This window comes from Bos grunniens, chromosome 14 (genome assembly GCF_055505025.1).
Source record: "Bos grunniens cultivar Pamir isolate PY7600 chromosome 14, Bosgru_T2T1.0, whole genome shotgun sequence".
NCBI classification, from domain to species: domain Eukaryota; kingdom Metazoa; phylum Chordata; class Mammalia; order Artiodactyla; family Bovidae; genus Bos; species Bos grunniens.
Window position 1 is genome coordinate 81,851,490 of NC_141178.1, and position 10,944 is coordinate 81,862,433.

General features: G+C 46.0%; 1 long non-coding RNA gene across 1 annotated transcript; it reads right to left on the reverse strand.

The window, feature by feature from the left end:
• Positions 1-397: 397 nt before the first annotated feature.
• Positions 398-10,528, reverse strand: LOC147359768 (uncharacterized). Its single transcript, XR_015140384.1, has 3 exons — positions 10,454-10,528; positions 1,294-1,424; positions 398-1,151 (listed from the first exon to the last, which is right to left on the reverse strand). It is a non-coding gene; the product is annotated as an uncharacterized LOC147359768 (long non-coding RNA).
• Positions 10,529-10,944: the final 416 nt, after the last annotated feature.

Here is a 10,944-nt window from a genome sequence, read left to right on the forward strand (position 1 = left end):
GTGGGGCCAACAGAGAAGCCCTTTAAGAAACGGGCTCAGCTGCCTGTAGGAGTCAGGAAGTGGGAAGGAGAGGACCTGACTGTCAGGGTGAGGGCGTGTGGGCACAGAGGAGGTGCCTGAGGACAGAGGAGGAGGCAAACTGCCTGGCAGCCTGGGGCTGCTCCCGATGGCAGCACGCACCTGGAAGTGATGGATGGCTCCCTGGGAAGCGGGGGAACGTAGGGGTGGAGGAAGCAGTGGGCACATCGGCACCTCCTCTGAGAGGTCAGCCTCCACCCTAGGTCCTTCTGTGGTTCAGAGCCCTGGGGCCAGCAGCCCAGAGCCGCGCTCCCCAAGCCGAGCGTAATGCGTGCGGCTTGGCTGTCAAGCTGACATCCTCCATTAATGCTGCAATGCATTTTTAATACATTCCATTTTTCTTTAATTTCAGATTATATTGGGTCTGGTAGACTCTCTTCATTACTGAGTTGTGCATCGTTAAGCAGTGAGAATGGCTCCGTGGAGCGAGGCGGCTTCCCTCCCTTTCAGGGACCCCTCCCCAGGAACCCAGTCTTTGTGGTTTGGTTTGAAGGACAGAGATGTGAAGTTGCTCCTCCAGAGCCCACAGCAGCTGCTGCCCGCTGCCCGCAGTCTCTTCTCTCCCAGGCTGCCCCCACCCCTCCCTACTCTGTAGCCAACCCCTCTCTTGGGGAACTGGGCTGGGGGACCTGGGCAAGCCCTCATCTTCTGGCTGCTCCCCTGTGGTGGCCCAGGCTCATCAGAAGGGACCTCATCAGAAGGGATCCTCACTCATCAGAAGGGACCCATGTCTGGCACAGGTCTGACCACTTCCCCTGACCTGCCTCCCAAATCGGAAGGTCATGATGGAGTTTCCACTGAGGCCCAGCGCTGAGTTACCTCCCTGTGGGAGAAGCAAAGGGAGAAAATGGTTGCCATTGACAGAGACCTTAGGACTTAGTGGGAAACGTGCGCCGCCTGCACATGAAACATAGTCACAGCTGAGAGGACGGTGTGCAGGTGGGGCTGAGCAGTCAGGGTAGGCTTCCTGGAGGAGGAGGAGCTGCGGGCCTTGCTCCGCTCTGCCAGCCAGATGTTCACCCACACTGGGCCTGGAGCGCCCCAACAGTCTGCTGCTTCCTTCCTCGTGTTTCCTTTAAATGAAGGAATGAACTATCAAGAGACAAACCCAAGGAAGCAGCGGAAGGTGGGGTGGGAGTGGGGGGAGGGGGGAAATGGAGCACCCAGCTCCCTGCTCTGGAGGCTCCAGGGATGAAGAGAAGGAGGGGCACTGACCTCCATCCCAACAGGGCCTGCGGTCAGCTCCTTGCCAGCCTTGCTGCTCCCAGGCCATCCTCGCCCTCCAGAGTGGCTGCGTCCTCACCAGCACACACAGAACGCTCCGTCAGCGTCACCTTGGTAGGGACCTGGGTAGAAATGCAGACTCAGCCCCACCCACACCCGCAGACAAGTCTGTAGGTTATATCTGGGGGAGTTCTCTTTTCAAAAGCCAACATCTGCCTGCTTGTTGATGGCTCAATTCTCCCTGTTTCCTCATGAATGAAGGTGCAGGCCCCTTTGCCAAGGATAACTGTCCAGCCAGCCCCTCGCCATCACCTTTTGACTAGTCAGCTCATGCTGTGGAGTAAGCCACTCAGTGCCTTCCTCCCTGAGTCACTGCCTCTGCCCAGAGCCCTCCCCAGAGTCCCTGCCTTACCAGCCCTCCAGATCCTCCCCAAGCCTCCCACCAAGCCCATCACTCTCTGTCCACTGCTGTCTGGGCCCAGGACCAATCACAGCCCCTGTTCACAAAGGCGGGGCCAAGTCAGCATCAGTTTGGAATCTGCAGCCCTGTCTGTGCCTGGCGCAGAGCAGGCATCCATGAAGAGCTGCCAAATGCGTGGGTGGGTGTTCTCTGTCCCAAGCAGCTCTTAATCTGATGATGAACTGCAGCCCCACTCTGGAGACCGCCGTCCTGAAGAGACGGCAGAGCCCAGCCTCCTGCAGCCTTAATCTAGTCAGGGGTAAACAGCTTCGCACACAAAAGTAACTTGAGAACAGGGACCGAGAGCCGTGCGGCCAGTGCCAATGAATGCAGTGCACCCAAGGCTGAAATTAGGGGGAAAATGCATTAACCTGGTGGTTTAAATTAAATCACAGCCACATCTCTTTTCAAATTAAATCCCTTGTTCATATTGTTCCTCATCACATGGGAGGAGCTGCCGCTACCGGCGGTCCATTTTCCCTCTCCGTGAATTGGGACATGGCTGAAAAATGAAAGGGGCCCCCTGAGTCCCCAGGAGACTCTGCAGACAGTGAAGGGCTTGCGCCTCAGAATTGGTGCATTTTCCTACAGTTCAGGGGTTTCCATGCACCAGTTACTGAAATGAGAAAGTTGAAATATGCAGAATGTTCACATGGAATATTAACGGTCCTTTCTCACCTGGAATCCTTGCTTACAGGACATTTAATGATCTAGACCTCTGTAAAAATGACTCTCCTGGTTGTTAGCTTGGTCTGAGGGTCTCTCTGCACACCTGACAACCTCCTTTGTCTCCCACCCCCACCTTTTCTGCAGATCCAAGTGTTCTTGACGTGGCAAGAAGAGGCCATTCCTGCCCACATGCCCGGCTTTGTCTGCAGCCGCGGCCCCTCACTCTGTCCTCCCATGGCACTGGAGCTTTTTGCAGTGACTCATACCCAGTAGACGCTACTTCCTGTTCAGCCTCCGCAGTGCTGAGCCTTCTGCCTGGAACCCACACCTTGCTCCCTTTGCCTGGGTAATTCCCCTCATCCCTGTGACTCAGCTCAAGGACCCTGGGCTTTGGCAAGCTCTCAGTGCTCTCACATCAGTTTCCTCTTAGAATGAGAATCTCTCAAGGGCAGGTTCCTGACCATGACCAGCACCAGGCCATGACCATTACCAGAAAAAGATATATTCAGTTAATACATTCAGAGTCTAGGTGCTTGGTTTTCTTGCTTTCTGGTTCTTTCTGGGGATGCTTGTGAGCCATTATTGTCAAATACTTCAGTTCTGGAGTCTGAGGTTGTGACTTCAAATTCCCCCTCGGTCACTTGCTGTCCATGTGGCCTTGGCTGCTCTCCTAGCTGCTCTGTGTTAAGTTTATCATTCTTAGAGGATGAATAGCCTGCCATCCCATAGGCCACTGAAAGAATGAAATGAGACCCTGCATAGGAAGCACTCTGGACAGTGATGGACAGGAGCCCATTTATGGACTCAATGTGATTGAGGACCCACGGTATCCTAGGGCTGGTCACCCAGCAGGGAAGCACTGCAGTCACTACTGCCTCAGCCACTCTGGTTGCTATTACTACCACTGCTAATATTAGTAACACCAGTACTCCTAGAACCTGGGGTAGAGGTTCCACCTCTACCAGTGGCTGGAACAACCATGTGCTATCCTGAGTTTAGTCACTCAATCACGTCCAAGTCTTTGCAACCCCATGGACTGCAGCCCACCAGGCTCCTCTGTCCCTGGGGATTCTCCAGGCAAGCATACTGCAGTGGGTTGTCATGCCTTCCTCCAGGGTAATCTTCCCAACTCAGGGGTTAAACCCAGGTCTCCCTCATTGCAGGCAGGTTCTTTACCATCTGGGTCACCAGGGAAGCCCAAGGATATTGGAGTGCGTAGCCTATGCCTTCTCCAGAGGAACTTCTGGACCCAGGAACTGAGCCAGGGGAATGACCACATCAGTGACTAAAAATGCTGGAGAAAAACTTTCAGGTGAGAAAGGACTGTTTCTATTCCATGCAAACATTTTGAATATTTGGGTTTTCTCATTTCAGTAACTTGTACATGGAAATCCCTGAACTGAAGGAAAAGGTACCATTTCTGAGGCATGACAGAAGAATCAAGATTCAATATGTTAGTCAGAATTGAAGTAGGAACGTCTCCCTTCCCATTTCAAACATGTTAAATATTGATTAAAATGGAAGCCCTCCCCCAGTTATATATACATTTCAAAGCTTAAAAGAGATCATTTTATATAAGAAAGAGATGGAGTCTTAAAAGATGGAGCAAGAAAACCAAACATGGTCTCATATGAGTTTCAGAAGGAGACAGAGTGAATTGGAGAGGAAATGTTGGTGGATATTATGACTATAAATATTCTAGAAGCAGAGAAATATACGTCTTCAGATAAGAGAAGCACAATTTATGCCAAGAAGGGTGAATACAAACAAATGCACAAGACATATTTTAACGAAATGGCAAAATGTCAAAGAAAAATATCTTAAAAGCTACAAGAGAGAAGAGATAAAGGCAAACTTATTATCAGTCACAAGGGGTTCCTGGAAGAATATAATAACTCATTCAAATTGCTGAGGAAAATTAATGTTCAACCATGAATTCTATACCCAGCCAGACTACCATCCAAGGACGACAAAAGTCAAGACTGTTCAGATGTCCAAGGATTATTGATCTCAAACCTCACTGAAAGAACTGACACTGCGAAAAGGTACCCAGAGGAAAAGAGCTAAAATTCAAGGAACAGAAAGGGTGCATTGACTGATAAAATATCTTTGTAAATATCATTGAAGTACTAACCATATTTAATAATCCGATTAAATTTTTATGCTTATACAAAGGAGCAAAAAAAAAAATCCTACAGAATAAAGAGAAAATGAACTCAGTGCTTAAAGTATGGGAAGACCTTGGTCATTCACAGAAAGAAGATGGAGATTCTGAAGTTCTCTATAATTTCTAGAATTTTAAAATTTAATTCTGTGTTTATAATTTCAAGTAATCACTAAAATATTTGAAATGTAACTAATCATTGCCAAGCCTGCTGAGATACAAAAGAGAAAGCTGTCAATCCAACAGACAGCAAAAAAGGATGAAAAAAAAGCAAAGGATAGTAAAGTCAAAAAAAAGGATAGAAATAAGTACAATATTATAATAATCAATTGCAATAAATGCAAATGTATTCAAAAGAGATTATAAGGTTAGAACATAAATGGAATTTATATGAATGTATATATGTAGGAAAGTTAAAGCAAAAGCATACAATACTAATTATAACAAAATCATTCTAGCAACATTAATATCATGTGAAATTAAATTTAAGATGGCTGAACTGGCGAATCAAGAGTCATTTCTGTTTAAGTCAAGGCATGGTTGATGGCAATCAGTGCTGCTATTCAGCATTTCCCTGGATGCTATAATCTGTGTTACAAAAGGAAAAAGATAGACAATGGAAGGAGCTAAAATTGTGGTTATTTACAAATTACGCAATTGTCCAGGAATCTGGACAATTGATGAAAGCTCAGAAGAGACATCATCAGAGTTCCCAGATACAGTAATCAACATATATAAAAAAAAAAAAAGAGTAGTTGAATATAGAACTAGCATTTAAAGAATCCATAATATTCTCACATGCAATAAGCTAGCAAAGAAATGTGACAGAGAGAAAAGTCCCATTCACAATAATGATAAAAACTATGTTACCTAGGAATAAATGTAATAAAAGATACATAAGAGTTTTTATGAAGAAATTACAAAATTTATTGAAGAATGTAATAGAATGATAGATTTTCATGGATGGGTAGACTTACTATTGTAAAAATTATAATTCTTTCCAAATTAATTAATACATTCAGTGGTATCTCAATCAAAATTCCAATTGTACTATTAGTGAAAATTGACAAGCCAATTCCAAAATTCATTTGGAGTAAAAGTCCAAGAATAATCTTTAAGAAAATAAGTTTACAGAGGGAGGACTTGAATACCAGGTGTTCAAAAGTATTATGAAAACATAGAAAATAAAACTGGACTATACTGCTACAGCAAATTACAAATATCACAAATGGATCAGTGGAACAACAATGAAAAAGCCCTGCAGAACAGCTTTGAAACAAGATGATGTACATTTGGGAATTTAATGAATTATAGAGGCAGTGTTACAAACCAGTGAAGAATGGATGGATGGCTTAATATGGGAACTTTTCATCAGAAAAGAAAATAATTAGGTTCCCTCCCTTACTCTACTCAATATAATGAATTCCACATGATTAAAGACAGAAATGAGAATTTTTTTAAAGTCTTTAAAACTCCTTAAAAGAATTATATAATATTTTTATTACAACCCAAGAATAAGAAATAACTTCTTAGACAAAACCCAAAGAAAGCAATATCCAAAGCAAAGATTAATGAAAGTAACTACAACAAATGAAAAACTTTGCTACCCAATAAACCAACAAACATAATAAGTGCAGCAGCAGGCGGGGAACAATTTGCAGCACACGGGAAAAACACTAGTGTCCAGATTGGTAAATAACCTGCAGCAGTCAATTAAGAATAAAGTAATACTTTAACCAGTTGATGTGAAGACTTGAGTCATTGGAAAAGATGTTGATGCTGGGAAAGATTGAAGGCAAAAGAAGGGAGTGGCAGAGAATGAGAGGGTTAGATAGCATCTTTGACTCAACGGACATGAATTTGAGCACACTCTGGCAGATAGTGAGGAACAGAGAAGCCTGGCCTGCTGCAGCCCCTGTTGTCACAAAGAGTTGAACATGACTTAACTACTGAGCAACAGCAAAATGATACAGTAGAAAAATGTACAGAGGATGTGAACTTCAAGTCACCAAGGAGGATTCCCAGGTGGTTAACAGAGGGGAATGATGTATAAACTCAGCAGCACTAGGGACGTGCAAATTAAACAATAGATACCATGCATAAGCATTACCAAAACAAGACAACGGTGTGAGGGCTAATGAGGATGTGGACTCTGGGAAGGAGGCGGCTTGCTGTGCAGCAGGAAGCATCATTGTTTCAGCACCGTGGACAGCAGCCCGGCGAGCCCAGTGAGGGTGAAAACGTGGGCGTCCCTTTTGCCTGAAATTCTGCCTCTGTTCCTCCAGACCCAGCAAGCCCTTCTCATTATAAATACTGTATAACACGCTGCTACTCTCTTGACATGAAAATCATAGGCATTATAACCTAACCATCACATATTATTTTTTTAAAAAAATCAATATAATGCCCTACCTATAATGTGAAATAGAAATAAAAGGAGAGGAATTTACAATAGAACGGTATGTAATTCCATATATTCATGCTCAGGCACAGTGAAGTGAGAGACTCAATGAAGGTGTCAAATGCTTTTATTTTCTTAGAATGAGTAAGTTTGTATTTGAAATATTTAGCTGAATAACGTCTACACTTTCCTATGCATACAACATTCTGAAATAAGACTAAGTAAAAACTCTGGCATGAATGTGTGTGTATAATCACTGTCAGTAATGATGTAAGCATGGACTAATACTGGTGCACTGTGTGGGTGCCTAGGAGAAAGACTGTGGGCTGCACAGCCCACAGGTCTGACATTCCAGAGAGCCTCCAACATGGTGGCACTGTCAAACGCCTTTGGTGACATGACTGGCTGAAACGGAGAAGGACTCTGGTAAAGTTCTGAATAAAATGCCCTCTGATCCAAGCTGTATTTACAGGGTAGTTGCATTACCGGCAAGCTGCACATTAAGTGTTCAGTTTATATCCACTCTTTCTACCAAAAACATTTTTATTTAGGTAATAAATTGTGTGAACAGATTCCCCAGTGTGAATGCTCAGATGGCATGTCTGAAAGCTGTGTGCACTGCAGAGCAACCCTTCCTTTGCGTGCTAACCCCAGATGGCAGTGTCACCCCCCACAACTAGCACTCCTGGCCCCTGCCCCTCAATGCCTGTACCGTGATTCCAGGCATGCGAAAGCCCCCCGTGGGTGATAACAGGGGTGGCAATGCCCCACCGGGCACCAGAGCCCAAGACCCCCATCAGGTGGATGCACAGGGGGCCAGGCGCTGGGCTGCTTGGTGTCTGTGCCAGTGGACACCTAGAAAACGAGCACATGGGATGGACCATTACAGGGAAAAAGGTAAACTCAGGGGACCTTTGCTTCCAGTAACAATGGGCTCAGCAATTATTTCTAACTTTTCTGCTAAAACTGGATAACTTACTGAAAACAACATCTTAAAGCATTGAACAATGACGCAGAGCGAAGAGCCCAGAAACTGACCAATACAAATATAGTCTAGTGAGTTTTAGAAAGTGCAAAAGCATTGGCCTTGGCAGTGGAGAATTTCTACAAATGGTGGTGAAACAATGGCCACGCAAAAATTGAATCTTGACCCTTAACTCACATGTGACCCCCAAATTAACTCAACATGGACTACAGACATAAAAGTGAATGTAAAGTTTAAAACTTCTACAAGGAAACGTAAGAGAAAAATCTTTGTGACCTTGGGTTAGGCTAGGAGTCAACCACGGTCCATACAAAGCACTGTCATAATTTAATAAGAAGAAAACTAATAAACCAGTAAAAATGGGCCGAGATATGAACATTTTACCTAAGGAAATACACTGGAGACAAATAAACAGAAGAAAATACACTCAACATTAGTCACCAGGAGAGACATACAAATTAAGATTACTATAAGTAAACAATACACATCTATTAAAGTGTGAGTGTGTACAGGGCCTCCCTGGTGGCTCAGTGATAAAGAACCCGCCTGCCCATGCAGGAGACATAAGAGACATGAGTTCGATCCCTGAGTCGGGAAGATCCCCTGGAGGAGGGCATGGCAACCCATTCCAGTATTCTTGCCTGGAGAATCCCATCGACAGAGGAGCCTGGCATGCTACAGTCCATAGGGTCGCTAAGAGCTGGACGTGACTGAAGTGACTTAGTATGCGTGTGTATATATGCTATACTTACCCAGCAACATCAAGTTCTCGAAAGGAGGCATCCTGAATTCATCGCTGGTGGGGGTGTGAGTGGTGCAGCAGCATCTCAACTTTGGAAACACAGTTTGGTATTTCCCTAAGTAGTCAAGGGTGCCCTTGTAGTATGACCCAGCGATCCCACGCTTAGGCCTTTTCCCAAGAGAAATGAAAGCCGATATTTTCACTAGACCTATGTGTGAATATTTGCCATCACCAAAAATCCCCAAACAGCCTCTCTCGGGTGGAGGAATGAACACAGTGGGTCCCTCTGCACTGCAGGGTCCTCTTCAGGACCAAGCAGGAATGAGCTGGATGCTCTTGAGCACTGGGGTGAGTTCCAGAGGCAGGAAGCCAGTGAAGGAAGCCAAACCCCAAATGGCACACACTCTGCTATTCCATTTACACGCCATTCGAGAAGAAGCAAATGGATGAAGAGACTGGTGGCTGCCTGGGGTAGAGATGCGGCGAGCGGTGGACCACAGAGAAGCGGGAGCAGGAATTTGGGGTTGATAAGGCTCCTAAATGTGATGAGGATTTGTCAAAATCTTTTAAACTGGACACAAAGAGTGAATGTTACTGTATGCAAATTAAACATAAACTTAAGCAAATAAAAATGTAGCTGTTCAAACATCTGACTCATCAAATCTACCTAGACGAATATAGAATCTTATGCAAATCTGAAAGAGTGCTGAGATAAACGCATGGAATTTTCACTGTGGCGTTGTTTCTAACAGGGGAAGTCAAGCATAAATCCGGACATCAGGGGTTCCATTTGAATACATTCTGATACAGCTACAAGATCTTAGTAGACTACAGACATAATGAATGACGTGGCTAGATTTCAAAGGCACATTTTGAATGAAAAAAAATGTTTCGGAATACGTACAGCAGGGGAGAATGTTAATTACCATGACTTCATAGTAAGTCTTGATTTATAATTCACTCTTATATGATTTTTTAAAAACCCCATGGCAATAACATGCGTTTTTCACTGACACATACGTCACAGCATTAATATAAAGAAAAGTGCCGGCAGTTTATCCTCACGGCTGAGAGATGAATTCTCTGAGCTTGAGGACAGTGAAGAAGACTTCAGCCTGATCAGAATTGTTCATTTCCTTTATATTTTAAATATCTGGAGCAAAATGAGGAAAAATTAATTTGGGTGGGTAGATGTGGGTGTTTGTTTTTAATTCACTGCAAAAAGAAAAAAAAAATGAGCTATCAACTAGCCCCAGTTCCCTTCCTGTCAATGCAGAGCTGGTTTCTCTGTCTCTTGGCTCCAAGTCCAAACTCCCGTGCTTTGCTCTGTGGCCCTGGGGCTGGGATTGGCAAGCACCAGCCCCAGGCCCTGGGCGTCTGACTGCTCTTTGCTGCTGCCAGTGGGGGACTGGGAGGCACAGTGGGGACAAGGGACTGCAGAGCTCTTTGACGGCCTTGGCGCATTACCCCAGCACAGTCACCCCCCACAGGGGCACCCACAGGGCCAGGGGCTGAGCCCGGCTGCTGGGAGTCGCTGTTCCAGCTCTGCAGAGCAAGATTCAGCACCAGCCCACAGGCACTCCTCTGAGCTCTTCTGAGCTCCAGCAGCGTAGGGAACACACTGCCTCGGCAGCTACAGCGTCTGAGTCACCTCACCTCCCTCCGTCTGCCGCCTCAACCTCCAACACCAGGTAAGCACCCCCACGCCAGCCTCCCTCTGATTACCGCACCTGGATCCCGCTGATGTGCAGCCGCCACCATATTCGGCAGGTTCTGATTTTGTCGGTTCCCACGCTTCCCTTCATCTGCGCCCCCCCCCACCGCCCCCGCCCCGGGCTTCAGGGAGCCCACCCACCTTCTCCACCAACCCGGGTTCAGCTAGCCGTCTTTCTTCTGCCTCTCTGGGCCTGACGCTCTACAGAACCACACACTTCAATTCCAGAAGATCCAGTTTAGCAAAAACTCACTTGCCGGGCGTGGCAGCTTAGTGGCGTCCGTGGGGGGCTGAGAAAAGAACGTGACGGTGCTTACCTCCTGGGGACGTCAGACTCACTGCAGACAGGCATCAAAACAGCAGCACCCAGGAGTCTATACCGCACGTCAAACGACGGTGCCTGAAGACTTCTGCTTCTCCGGTGGCAAGACCCAGGTAATCCAAGAGGACGGGCATCTGAGGCCCGGCTCCACAGCTGGACACCGGGAGACCTGAGGGAGGCCAGGC